The sequence below is a fragment of the Ammospiza nelsoni genome, chromosome 31 (assembly GCF_027579445.1).
Source record: "Ammospiza nelsoni isolate bAmmNel1 chromosome 31, bAmmNel1.pri, whole genome shotgun sequence".
In the NCBI taxonomy this organism is placed as follows: Eukaryota; Metazoa; Chordata; class Aves; order Passeriformes; family Passerellidae; genus Ammospiza; species Ammospiza nelsoni.
Genome location: NC_080663.1, coordinates 1,697,219 through 1,710,070, shown reverse-complemented (window position 1 = coordinate 1,710,070; position 12,852 = coordinate 1,697,219). Strand labels below are relative to the sequence as shown.

The 12,852-nt window shown below is 59.1% G+C and overlaps 1 pseudogene; it reads left to right on the top strand.

Annotated features, from left to right (window-relative positions):
• LOC132085558 (zinc finger protein 850-like) overlaps positions 1-12,852 on the top strand; it is an 82,205-nt pseudogene that overhangs the window by 2,100 nt on the left and 67,253 nt on the right.

The window sequence follows — 12,852 nt, the reverse complement described above, 5'->3', positions numbered from 1 at the left end:
TAGGGCGGTCTTGGTGGCCAGAACAACTTTTGCTAAGTTGTCCTTGTCTCGCATGATATCAGCCTGTTGCATATTCATCAACTTTTTGCATATCCATAAAGTACGTTACATATTCCAGGAACAAAATTGGCTTCATCCTGTTCGGGGGTCCCACCTCCCTCCCAGCTCAATTTGGGAAGTCCCATCCCCCTCCCAGCTCAGTTTTGGGATCCCATTGCCCGCTATCTCAATTTGGGGGTCCCTCTGATTGGCTGGAAATTACCCCGTAGGGTCTCTGAGTATTTACCGCAGTGAGAGGCCTTGGTATGTGCCTGGCAAGTGATGAGTCAGAGTCAGGCCGGGCGCTGATTGGCTGAAAATCGCTGAGCAGGGCCAGTGCTCTGAGTTTCTGCTCAGCAACTGGATCGTCATCAGTGCCATGCATTCTGACTGGTCGGGATCTGTTTTGGGGTGGGGATGGTAGGAACTGGGGTTACTTGGGGTTTCTTTGGGTTTAATTGGGGTTTGTTTGGGGTTTATTTGGGGTCGTTTATGGACTATTTAGGGTTTATCTTGGGTTTTACTTGGTTTATTTGGAAGTATTTGGGTTTATTTGAAAGTGTTTGGGTTTGTTTGGCTTCTTTGGAATTATTTGAGGTTCTTGGGGGTTATGTTGTTGTATATGAAATTATTTTTTAGTTGTATTTGAAATTATTTGGGGTTTTTTTGACTTAATTTGGAAGGCTTTTTTTTGTTTTTTGGGGTAATTTGTATTTGTTTGGGGTTATTTGGCGGACTTTTAGGTATTGTTTGGAGGTTTTTTGCGGTTTATTTCAAGTATTTGGGGGTTATTTGGGTTATTTGGGGTCATGTGGGTTCAAAAAACTGGGAATATTTCTCCTGCAAAAAATGTGAATTTTTCCTTAAAAATTCGAGACTTTTTCCCCAAAACACTGGGAATGTTCCCTTAAAAATCACCGGCTTCTCCCAGCCAATAGCGGCGCGTCCTGCCCCAAACCATCCAATCACTGCACTTCATCTCCCAAATTAACGAATCATGGCGCACCCCGCCCCAAACCATCCAATCACCGCGGGTCTTCCCTCAGGAACACCGTCCTCCCCATGCGCCGATCCAACCAATCACCACAGGTCTCCCATCAGCTACTCCTGCCTCTCTCAAGCTGAACCAACCAATCACTGGGCATCTCCCCTCAGCAGCGCCTGCCTCTCTTTCCTCAATCTAACCAATCACCGGGCGTCTCCCCGCAGCAACTCCCGCCCTCCTCGCGCCGCTCCAGCCAATCAGAGCCGAGTACGAAGCAGCGCCCCCTGACCCCGGGGCCGGGCATGGAGCGGGCGCCCCCTCCCCCCCCACCTCGTCCCCGGGACCCCCTCAGGGACCCCCGGGAGCCGCCCCGGGCTCGGGCGGGTCCTGCAGGAGGCGCTGGAGAGAGCGGGGGAGGCGCTGGGAGAGGACGGGGGGGCTCCGGGAGCTGCTGAGGAGGCGCAGGGACAGGTGAGGGGTCCTGGAGGGGTCGTGAGGGGAATTTGGGGAGGGGTCTTGAGGAAGTTTGGGGGGTATTTGGGGAGGGTCTGGGGGGAACTTGAGGGTGTTTTAGCGGGGTCTGGGGGTGCTGGGGGGCTTTGGAGGGGAATTTGGGGAGGGGTCCTCGGGGGGTGTCACGATCCTCACGGACGGGTTTTGTGATGGTTCGTGGATTTGATCTCAGGGTGCAAAAAGAACCGACACGGTACAAGGGGGTTTGCAGTGATAATTGAAACAAGTGCACCTTTATTGAATGACCACAGCAAAATGCGACAGAGGGATTAAGGGAGAGAAAAAGAGGGGGGAAGAGAGACAAAAGAGAGAGAGAGAGAGAAAGAGAGAGGGGATAGAGCTGCCAAACGTAGAGACGAAGTCCTTTGGTCCAGTCCAGTTGAGGATCCGCCTGTTGCGTTGGGGAGGTCGCAGAGGCCCAGTTCATCTGGACCCCAATTATACTCTTTTTCATTGGGGCAAGGGGGATGGATTTTGCAGCCGAAACAAAGGTAGTTTATTGTATCTTCGGGGGGGGGGGGGGGGGTGGGAAATAAGGGTACACACAGTCCAAGTTTGTCAGCAGGCGAGCGTCATTGTTTTCGTTGTCCACTGCCTACACCTGCAACTTCCACCTTCCTTTGGGCAGCTTTTCTTCCCCACCCTGTACACCTCCCCCGAGTTGGAGCTTTCAGTCCCAGTCTCTGGAAGAAGGTGAGAGGGGCCTTCTCACATAGGGATTTCATGTCTCAGTCTCTTGATGAACAGGTTTCTTTCATTTCTTTCCCTGGCAGGGAGAAAAAGGCACCATTGCTCCTGGGCCGGGCGGGCAAACCTCTCCCAAGGCTCACTGGCAGAGCTCTGCTCTGCTCCCGAGCAGCCCGGGGGCGCTTTGGGAGGCGGCTGTTCCCGGGCACCCTCCTCTGCCGGCCTTTTCCAGTCTGCTCATCCCTCCCTTGGTGACAAGGCCCTGCCGCCCATGAGCACAGGGACGGTGTGCGGTGTTGCGGGCACAAAGGAGAGGGGCGGTGGGGAGAACGAGGTCTCACCTGGCCAGCAGACCCACTGCACAGTGGTGGGTGTCGGCACGGAGCAGCGTGTCCCAGGCACGCTTGCGTTCCATGGACAGCACCACGTGCTCATAGCGCATTTGGCAGAGCAGGGCCTTCAGGGTCTGCAGCGCAAAGCTGTGTGCAGAGCAAAGGCCAGGTCATGCTGGGAGCCCTGGCTCCTGCCCTGGGGCATGGGAGGGATGGGGAGACTGGGAGGACTGGCACGGAGCACCTGTTGGGGTTGGTGGAGAGGCTGTGTTGCTCCTGGCATCCCTGCCAGAAGGTCTCAACCTCTTCTGGCATCTCCTGCGTGCTGATGTAAGCTTGGAAGAGCAGATGCAGAAAGAGACTGGGGAAATACTCCAGCACAACAGGCGAGCACCAGGCCAGATTGAAGATTTTCCACAGTGCCACGGTTGCCTGCAAGAAATAAAACAGCCAGAGACAACACTCAGTGGCCAAGACATCCACGTGGCAGGGCCCGAGCATGCGAGGGAGAGGCTGGGGGAGACACGGGGGCCGCAGCCGGCCTGGTGCCCCTGAGCCCTGCCCCTAAGGCAGGATTCAGCCCAGTGCCTGAGGCAGGGAGATGCAGCTGGGGGGAGCACAGAGAGCTGGCTGCTGAAGAGGCGGCTTGGGGGCTGGCAAAGGCTGGCACCAGAAACTCACAGCCAGGGCAAAGACTCCTGCGTTGTCCCCATCGGAGGTGCACACGCTGTGCACTGGCCAGGCGCTCAGCACATGGAGGAGCAGCTGCAGCGCCGGCTCCGCAGTCCTGCTCGAGGACATGATGGTTCCCCACATGGTGGCGGCAGCTCTGTGGGCTCAGAGCTCTGTGTCAGGGCGGGCTCGGCCACAGCGCCGTGGCCTGGGCAGCTGCAGGGCCCCGCGCTGGCCCTCAGCCCTGCCTCTGCCCACTGCCCCTGGCCGGCAGCGGCCAGCCAGCCCACGTGGGTACAGGCCCCGAGGGAGTGTGGCACCAGACTCAGGAGCTGACATGGCAGCACTGGAAAACAGAGGAGCCAGAGGATCCTGGAACTGCCCGCCTGTCTGGCAGTCAGCAGGGACAGGCTCTACAGGGTGACGGGCCAGTGAAGCCTAAGCCCTCAAGGCACGTGGGGCTGCTCTACCTGTCACACGATGGGGCCCAGCTCAAGAGGGTTATCAGCACGTCACAGGGGTGTTCCTGGGTCAGCTCCAGAAGGGCCTTGTCCAGCCTGTGCCCAGCAGCCTCATTGGCCGTGAGCCACTGGTGGATGTACCTCACCATGGCGGGCACCTGCAGAGGGCACGGGGAGACTCGCAGAGCTGCCAGAGCAGCAACTTCCCCTGAGAAGTGCTTCCCTTCCAACCGCATTGGGCCGGGCCTCAAAGGCCGAGGGAGCCCGGCAGAGCCGGCTGGAGGCGCCACACCACTGCTGGGGCCATGGAGCCCTTGCCCCAGGCTGCTTACTTGCGTTGGATTGGAGCCACCCTTCTCCACAAGCAAATCCAGCATGGCAGCACCGGTCTCGGCATCGAGGAACGGAAGGTTGGCCAAGACACCCGTGCCCACACCGGCGGTGTCTTCCTGCCAAAGGCACGTGTTGAATTCACATAGGGTCTTGCAGGAGAAGGGCAGCAAGGGAGGGAGAATCCATGGAGCGCTCCAAGCCTGGTGCTTGGCTGAGCAGTGCCAGCAGGCCCAGCCCAGGTGGGGATGGCCGCAGGTACCTGTGCCGTTCTACCCAAGCGGCCACGGGTGGCTTCCTGTTCTTGTGTCCGGTCCTTGGCTGCATCTGGCAAAGAGCGAGCGCAGCCAGAGCTGAGGGGCTGCGGGAGAGGCCAGAGAACACAGCCCAGCCCTGGGCTCCCCAGGCAGGGAGAGCCTCAGGATGCCCCGGGGGATGGAGCACGGCTGCCAGGTGCTCCAGCCCAGCTTCTGTCCTATCCATGGATATGTCCACAGGGATGGGATGGGATGGGATGGGATGGGATGGGATGGGATGGGATGGGATGGGATGGGATGGGATGGGATGGGATGGGATGGGATGGGGCCAAGCTGGCTGCAGGCACCAGCCCTGTGGCCCAGCTCTGACACTCACGCTCCTGCAGCAGCTGGAACTGCTCCAGTTCTTCAGGCTGCTGTGCTGAGGTAGCTCCAGCCTCTTCCTCCTCCAGCCAGGCCAGCTTGGGCACACTGTGGGGTCTCTGCTCCATGTCACTCTTTGCAGTTATGAGTGCTTGCTGAAGCAGAGAGGCCTCGGAAGGGCTGAAGATGAGCAAGTGCTGCAGTTGTGCCCTGAAGGCACCTGCAACAGAGGAGCCTCAGGAAGGCTACAGGACAGGAAGTCCTGCAGTCTGTCCTCGAGGGCAGCAGCAAGAGAGAAGTCTCAGGAAGGAAATAGGACTGCAAGTCCCACAGTCTGTCCTCGAGGGCACCGGCCGCAGGGATGGCAGACGCTTGGGAAATGCTCCACGTCACCGAGTCCCGCAGCCTGGCCTCGAGGTCAGCTGCACAGGGAATGCCTGGGAAAAGCTCCGGGTCAGCAAGGAAGGAGCTGGCTGTGTGGGGGCTCCTCACAGCACTGCTCTGTCCCGTCCTGTCCCGTCGCGTGCACCGAGCACTGTGGCGTGGCCATGGCGCCGCCAGCACCTACGTCACGATGTGTCACAAAGGGTCACCCTTGCACACTCTGTCCCTTTCCATCCCACGGTGACCACGGTGCACTGTGTTACAGAGAGCCCCAGAACACACCTCCACGTGCCCTGGGGACACCCCCACCCCACCGAAACTGCCCCAGCTTGCAGGCAAGACCTTGCCCCAAGTGTTGAAGACACAGCCCAGCAGGAACTTTAGCAACAGCCCAAACAAGAAGCAGCTGCTCCTCTGCTCTGCCTGCTCGGGGCAGCAGAATGAGCCCCCACGGCTGCCAGCGCAGCCGAGCAGGAAGGGCACCGGGGCCTTCCACAGACCCTGCCATGGCCTCTTTGGGACCAGTCCCGGTGCTGGGTGGCCGGCACACTGGCAGGGGCGTGACACAGACACGGGACCTGTGGCCCAGAGCTCCAATGCTGCTCTGTCCCCTGGGCAGCGCTGACAGCAGCAGCTGTGGAAGAGTCCCTGCCAAAGGAGATTTGCCATCTCCAAGGCCTGCCAATGCTGGTGCTTCTCTCCTGCCACAGAGACCTGTGGCCCCGGGGCACATCTCTGCCAGAGGACAGCCAAAGCCAACGTACCTTGGGGTCTATGTGATCTTTTCTGCAGGTGGCTGTTGGCAGGAGCACTTGGAGCAATTGGTGGCCACACTTGGTATCCCTCAGAAGGCAGAGGATGTTGTCCCTTCCTGGAATGATTTTTGCTGGAAGTGATTAACTGCAGCACAAAACCACCATCCAGTATTGACATTCACAGGACAATGACATTCTTACAGAGATGCTGTCAAGTTGCCTTGTGTGCTTCTGGCTGTTTTTCTTTCTCTCTGGATGAAAACATCAGCCCAGTGTCTGATGGCCAATGCTGCGGGTGCTGCCTGTCTGGCTGTGGCCAGCAGCTCGTGTCCAAACACAAGCGGGTGCCTTCTGGGCAAGGGGATGGACTGGCACGAGCAGCCAGTTTCCCTGGTGTCACGGTTTGATGCTGGCACAATGCCACTGCCCCCATGAAAATACATTCTCCCTGGTGTCTGCTGTGAGATGTTACCAGGAACAGAGCGAAGCAGGCTCCAGCTTCGGAATACAAAGAAAAAAAATCTTTATTACCTTACAATATATAAAAGAAACACACAGAAAGAATGAAAACCTTCCAAACATTCCTCCTCCCCCCAACCAAATTCCCAATACATCCCATTAAGGCAAAACCTTGGACTCGCAATTCAGTTGCCACCTCTCAGGTCACCAACTGTCAGTCCATCACCACCCCTCAGATAATCAAGTCTACGTTCATCAAGGAGAGGGGAGTCCCTCTTGTGCCACAGGCTTCCCCAGGATACACGGTTGAAACCTCTTGTGTTTCTGTGTCACACGTGGCACTGCCCAGAGATCATTTGCCATCCTGACATCTTCCTTCCATGCCCAGTGCTCTGACCACTGCACATGGACCAGAGCTGCTTCTGGGGTTCCCCTTTTAAGGATGCTTTGCCCAGTTCCAAAAATGAGCACAGTCTCTCACTTTTGGAACACCTGTCCCCCCCAAATTCACCCCCTGAGGCCGAGGGGTCTCAAGAACAAAGATCTTCTTCACTGAAGGCAGAGGCCACCACCACCCTCCTCATCCATCTCTGTTCTTGCCACTCCTTCACATCACATCACATCACATCACATCACATCACATCACATCACATCACATCACATCACATCACTGCACTCTCTTGGCTCTGAGCCATTGCCTCCCCCTAAATGCAGTCTCTGTGTCACAGGAAAAATGGTTCTGTCCATGGCTGCACAAGAAAAGTCCAGCCAAAGGTCACTCCATCATCTCCTCCCGCCTAGGATTCTTCTCAACTTCTTCTGACATCTTTCACTTGCATGGACTTTCATCACACTTGCCCATTTTCTCCTATTTCATCCCTATCTTCTCATTCAGGTCCAGGAGGATCAGCATTTGTAAGGTTTCCATCATCCAAGAAAAGGGTTAAAATCTCGGGCTCTTCCTGCCCAGAACTCCCACGCTGGCCCTGCCGGGCACCTTCTCTCTGCACCCCTTCTCCTTCTCGGCTGTGCTGCCAGCACAAGGTAGCAAATTTCAAGGTGGCACAGGCACAGACACCGGCTCTCCCTCTCTCTCTGTGGCCGCTGCCCGATGCCTCTCAGCGCTCCTCCACCCTTCCATCCTGCAGGGGCCTTCACCTCCCTTCTCTGTCCAAGGCCCGGCTCCCCTCAGCCGACCGCATGGCTTCCCCTCCCGCACCCAGCTCGCAGCCGGGCAGGGCAGCTCTGAACCTTTCACCCACCAGAACCAAGAGAGCTTCCCCTGGGAGTTCTCAGCTTTTAACCCCCTGTGTGCTCAGAGGTGAATCCATGTCCTCAGGGGCCACACCAGGTGCGGTGTTTAAATTTAAATCTGAACACTGACTAGTTTGACCACAGCATCCCAAAAAACTCACTTCCTTTTCAAACCACGACAGCGGGACCAAGGGTTCTGAAGAAAAAATCCTGAACGAGCTCAGTAACCCAAAAAATGGGTTTAAATGTGAAATGAGCGGCTCTCATTGGCTGGTCCAGCACAGCCCGCGGCTCTCTATCCCTGCTTCCAACTGCCCAGCGCCCCAAGGTTCCCCCTACCCAAAAAAACCCCCAGCCCGGGGCTGCCTCAGCCAATAGCAGCGCAGGCAGGAGGCGGCACAGCCAATGAGTGCTCGGGGCGTTGGATTGCCTCATCGGTTGCCGGGCAGAGCCCGTGGCCGATCGCTGCCCAGAAGCGGCGGCAGCCAATGAGAGCGCGCGGCGCTGCCGAGCCCGCCCTGCTCCGGACTGGCGCTCCCAGCGCAGCGCGGCTGCTTTGGGGCTGCTGCTCCCTGCCCGGCCCCGGCCATGGGGCGAGGGGCGGCAGCTGGGGCCCTGCTGGTGGCACTGGTGGTGCTGGGAGCCCCCCCGGCTGCGGGCGCGGAGCTCTCGGGTGAGCGGGGGGCGGGAGGCGCTGGGACAGGGGGGAAAATGGGTAAAAGGGGCCGAAGGGGGGAGCCCGGAATGGAGGGGGAGGAGAAGGGACTCCCCAAAGGGAGAGCGGGAGGGGCTGAGGGATGCGGGGAGGGGAGGGAGGGGTGGGAGAGGGTGGGTAAGGGGGGAAAAAGGGGAGGGGGGACCCCAAAACTGAGCAGGAGGGGCCTGGAGATTGGGGGATTTGTGGGAAAATGGGGAAATGGGACCCCAAAAGTGATTTTGGGAGCGGCCGGAGGTGGGAGGGGAGCGGATGTGAAAGAGGAAATGGGGGAAGGGCGGCAAAGAGGAAGCGGCAGCGCGGGCAGGAGGGTCCCATGGCGGCCGTGGGGCACAGCAGGCGTGGAGTGGGGATCCAGGGTGGCCCCCGGAGCGCTGGGAGCGTGCTGGGGGGACAACCCTGGATCTGTATTCTGCACTCACAGGAGTGTTCCAGGAGATGAGAACGAGAGAGTGTCACTTCATTATTGGTACGGAGAAGGTGAGGTTCGTGAGGAGGTACATCTACAACCGGAAGCAGTACATGATGTTCGACAGCGACATGGGGGTGTTCGTGGGAGACACCCCCTATGGGGAGACACAGGCTCGGTGCTGCAACGGAATCCCGGAAATACTGGAGGATAATCGGGCTGCGGTTTACACGTTCTGCCGGGCCGGCTACGAGCTTGCTGCCCCGTTCCTCACGGGGCACCGAGGCGAGCGCGGGGCAGAGGGTGTCCCCTCGGGCCCTACCCTGCCAATGACCCTGGAGCCCCTCAAAACGTCTCTGAGAATCAGCCCAGGGCCCTCAGCCCGCCTTCGGAACAACCCCGAGGCCTCCTGTCCCACCCAGTGACCCCCGTGGCTCTCCCAGTCCGTCCCAATCCATCCCTGGGCCTGCCCGGCGTGTCCATCCCGGTTGTCCGTGTCTGCTCCTTTCAGCCAATGAGAGCGCGTCTCTCTGGTGACTCATCGGTTGCCATGCAGAGTCCCTGGCGCTCAAATCCCGAGGGCCCGCGCTGGACTCGGCCTCCCAGTGCCGCGCACTTCATTCCCAGTTAATTCCAGGGCCACCAAAATCCCTCCGAGTGCCATCCTAGTCGCTCTCAGTACTTCCAAAGTCCCTCCCTCCTCTTCTCAGGCTATTCCAAATCCATTCAAAACTAATTCCCAGTTCATTCTCCGTTCAAGCCCGGACGTCCAACATCCGTCCCAGTGTGCCCCACCCTATCCCATCTCTCTCAGCGCCACCCCAATCGCTCCCAGTCCCTCCCTAGCCCATTCCCAGTCCCTTTCCAGCCAAACCCAGCCCTCTCCTCTTTCTCTCCCAGTGTCCCCCAGCGTGTCCATCTCGCTGGTGCCCCCATCGAGCTCCCAGCCCGGCCCCGGCCACCTGCTCTGCTCCGTGATGGATTTCTACCCTGCTGCCATCCAAGTGAGGTGGTTCCAGGGCCAGCAGGAGCTCTCGGAGCACGTGGTGGCCACCGACGTGGTCCCCAACGGGGACTGGACCTACCAGCTGCTGGTGCTGCTGGAAACGCCGCCCCGGCGCGAGCTCAGCTACAGCTGCCAGGTGGAGCACGTCAGCCTGGAGCAGCCCCTGAGGCGGCACTGGGGTACGGGGGAGCCCCTGGGGGCACTGGCAGAGCCACTGGGCTGTGCTGGGAGCCACTGGGAGGGAGCTGGAGAGAGCCGGGCTGGAAGTGGGAGAGCGGCTGGGGGCAGGGCAAGGGGTTTGGGGGATGCTGGAGAGGGTGGGATGGGGTTGAAGGGGTCGTGGTGGGCACTGGGAGGGAATTTGGGGGTGCTGGGTGTGGCTGGGAGGGAGTTTGGGGGCCCTGGGAGCAAAGGGCAGGGGGTTTAGAGGATGCCGGTTGCGACTGGAAGGGACTGGAATGAGCCTGGAGGGGGCGCTCGGAGCGCCTTGGTGTGTCGGTGAGAGGTTTTGGGGGTGCTGAGCCCTGCGGACCCCCCAGAGATGCCGCCGGACGCCGCCCGCATCAAGATATTGATGGGGATTGGGGGCTTCGTCTTGGTCTTCGTCTTCCTGGTGCTGGGGCTCGGCTTCTCCCTGCGCAAGAAGGTCAGGGCGGGTGCCGGGGGTGGCGTCCCCGCCGTGGCGGAGCGTGTGCGCTCCCGCCGAGGCCCCCAGCCCGGTGTCACCCCCTTTTCTCTGCCAAACGAGCTCCTGAGACGGCGGCGGCCGCAGCCCCTCCCCGTGGGCTCGGGCCCGGCCGGCACCCCCCGCTCCGTCCCCGCTTCACTGATTTTGGGGGGTCCCGTGTCCCCCCAGCCCCACTGGCGCTCTGCCCCCGCCCAGTGCCTGCTCCCAGTGCTCCCAGTAAAGCTTCCCAGTTGGGCCCGGGGCCGTTTATTGGGGGGTGATGGGGAGGGGTTTGGGGGGGCGATGGGACGGATTTGGGCAAAGGGAGGGGGACAAAGGGTGGGGGCTGGGCCCGGGGGGAGGGGTCGCTGCCCGCGGATCCCGCAGTGCCCGGTGCGGGACGAGCTCCGTGCGCCGCTCCATCTCCATCCGCCGTGGGAGGATCCCTGCTGGATAATCCCGGGTGACCCCCAGGGTCAGAGCCCCCCGTGTTGGGAACACTCCTGGCTGCGGGTTCCACATCTTCCTGGCCCCCCCTGGACACCTCGATGAAGGCCGGGGGATCCCCGCTACTTTTCCTGTTTCTGCTCCGCTCCTCAACTCCCCCTTCTCTTCCCCCGGTTCAGTCGCTCCCCCCTCGCCCCACCCTCCCCCGCTCCTTCTCCCGCCTCCTTCCCCTCTTCTCTCTCACATCCCCCACACCTTCCTCAATGGTTTCTTGAAGGGTCCAGTTCCATCTTTCCTTGGCTACAGCCCTGAGGGCTTTTCCAGCTGACTTCACAACTGCACTCTCAGACTCAGAGTGGGGAATCTTGGTGCTTGGTTTCCTCATTGCAGCTGCCTTTGACAGGGTTTGTTTCTGTCCTCAGCTGATTTTGGCCTCTGCGCTCAGCTCAGCCCTGAGCAGGACCAGCGCAGCTCCATGGTGGGCACTGCTCACTGGATGGCCCCAGAAGTTGTGACCAGATCTCCTTACGGCCCCAAGGTGGACATCTGGGCCTTTGGCACTGTGACCATCAGGATGATGGAAGGAGAACCTCCTCACTTCAGGGAAACGGCGGCCATGGTAAGAGGCAAATTCTCCAGGGGCTGCAGAGGCCTGTGAGCACAGGGGGACCCTGCACTGGGAGCAGCAGCTGGAGGTTTCTGCACATGGGAAGGGAATTCCCAGAGGACTCCACCCCCAACACAGAAGAATATTCTTCAGTCTCCAGCAACAATTTGCTTTGGGATTTATGTTGTTGCCGCTCATCTGACTGTGAGGATGGCCTTAAAATGTGAAGCAAGTGCATCAGTTCTAATGTTACCTTGCAATAAAACCCCACATCAACCCCACATCCCAGCCCCAAACCCAACAAGTTTTCTGCAGGAGTTACTAAAAGAGGTTTTGTGAGATGATTTCTCCGATTCTTCTCACTGGAAAACTTGTTGAAAACATAAGGATGATTGTTTAACATCCCCAAAGTCTAAAGTATTTCTTTCCTAGTGCAAGCTACTTTATCTGTGTCACCAAGCCTGAGCTTTCAGCAACACAAACCTCGTGGTCCTTGCCTGGCAGTGTCTGGGATGGGGCATCAGGTATGCATTTACTTGAGTGTCAGTGGCACTGCAGAGATGCACTTGATGTAAGAATCCTCTGAAATAACACAGGCAGACCACACTGACTCTGGAAAATGGCCTGTAAAGCTGGTGTCCCCATTTGGAGAAGCAAAATGGGCTATTTCTGATGGAGGTTCCTACTGACAGAGTCAGCCAATGAAACTGGCTCTCAAGGCGAGATCATTTGGATGTTGCAGTGGCTGTGGCAGCCCCAGGGTTTGGGTGTTTTGGTTGGCATAGCAAAATGAGCTCTGAGCAGCATCTGTGGCAGGGAGGAAAGTGCCCCTGGAGCTGGGGCTGAGGCCCCGGGGTGGATGTGAGCCCGTGTGGGTGTGAAGGGAGCTGGCAGAGCGCTGAGTTTGCTTTCCCTGCAGGCTCGCGCTCTGATCCGGCAGAACGGGACCCCGCAGCTGCAGGAGCCCCGGCGCCTGTCGGCTCTGCTGCGGGACTGCCTCGAGTGCAGCCTGGAGCCGGACGAGGAGCGGCGCTGGGCTGCCCAGGAGCTGCTGCAGCTGAGGGCCAGGGGCTGCAGGGGAAGCAGCAGCGCCAGGGAGGGGTTTTCTTGTGGGGCCCCCTCCGACAGTCTCCAGTCTGGCTGCGTTCCACACACAGAGCAAGCAGAATCCTCGCCTGCTGTGGCTTGGCAGGCTCCTTTGGAGCTCATCTGGGCCTGGTGCCCCACAGCGAGCAGGGACATCTTCGAGCAGCTCAGGGGGCCCAGAGCCCTGCCTGACCTGAGCTTGGATGTTTCCAGAGAGTAGGCACCTCCCACATCTCTGGGCACCTTCTGTCAATGTTTCCCCACTCTGCTGGTTAAAAAATTCTTCCTTAGATCTAATCTGAGCCTGCTTCCCTCTCCTGAGTTTCAAACCATTTCCCTTTGTCCTGTTGCAACAGAGCCTGTGAGGGATTTGACTCTGGAAAGTAACAGTTCGTTTCTTTCTGTTTTATCCTTTGGACAGCAC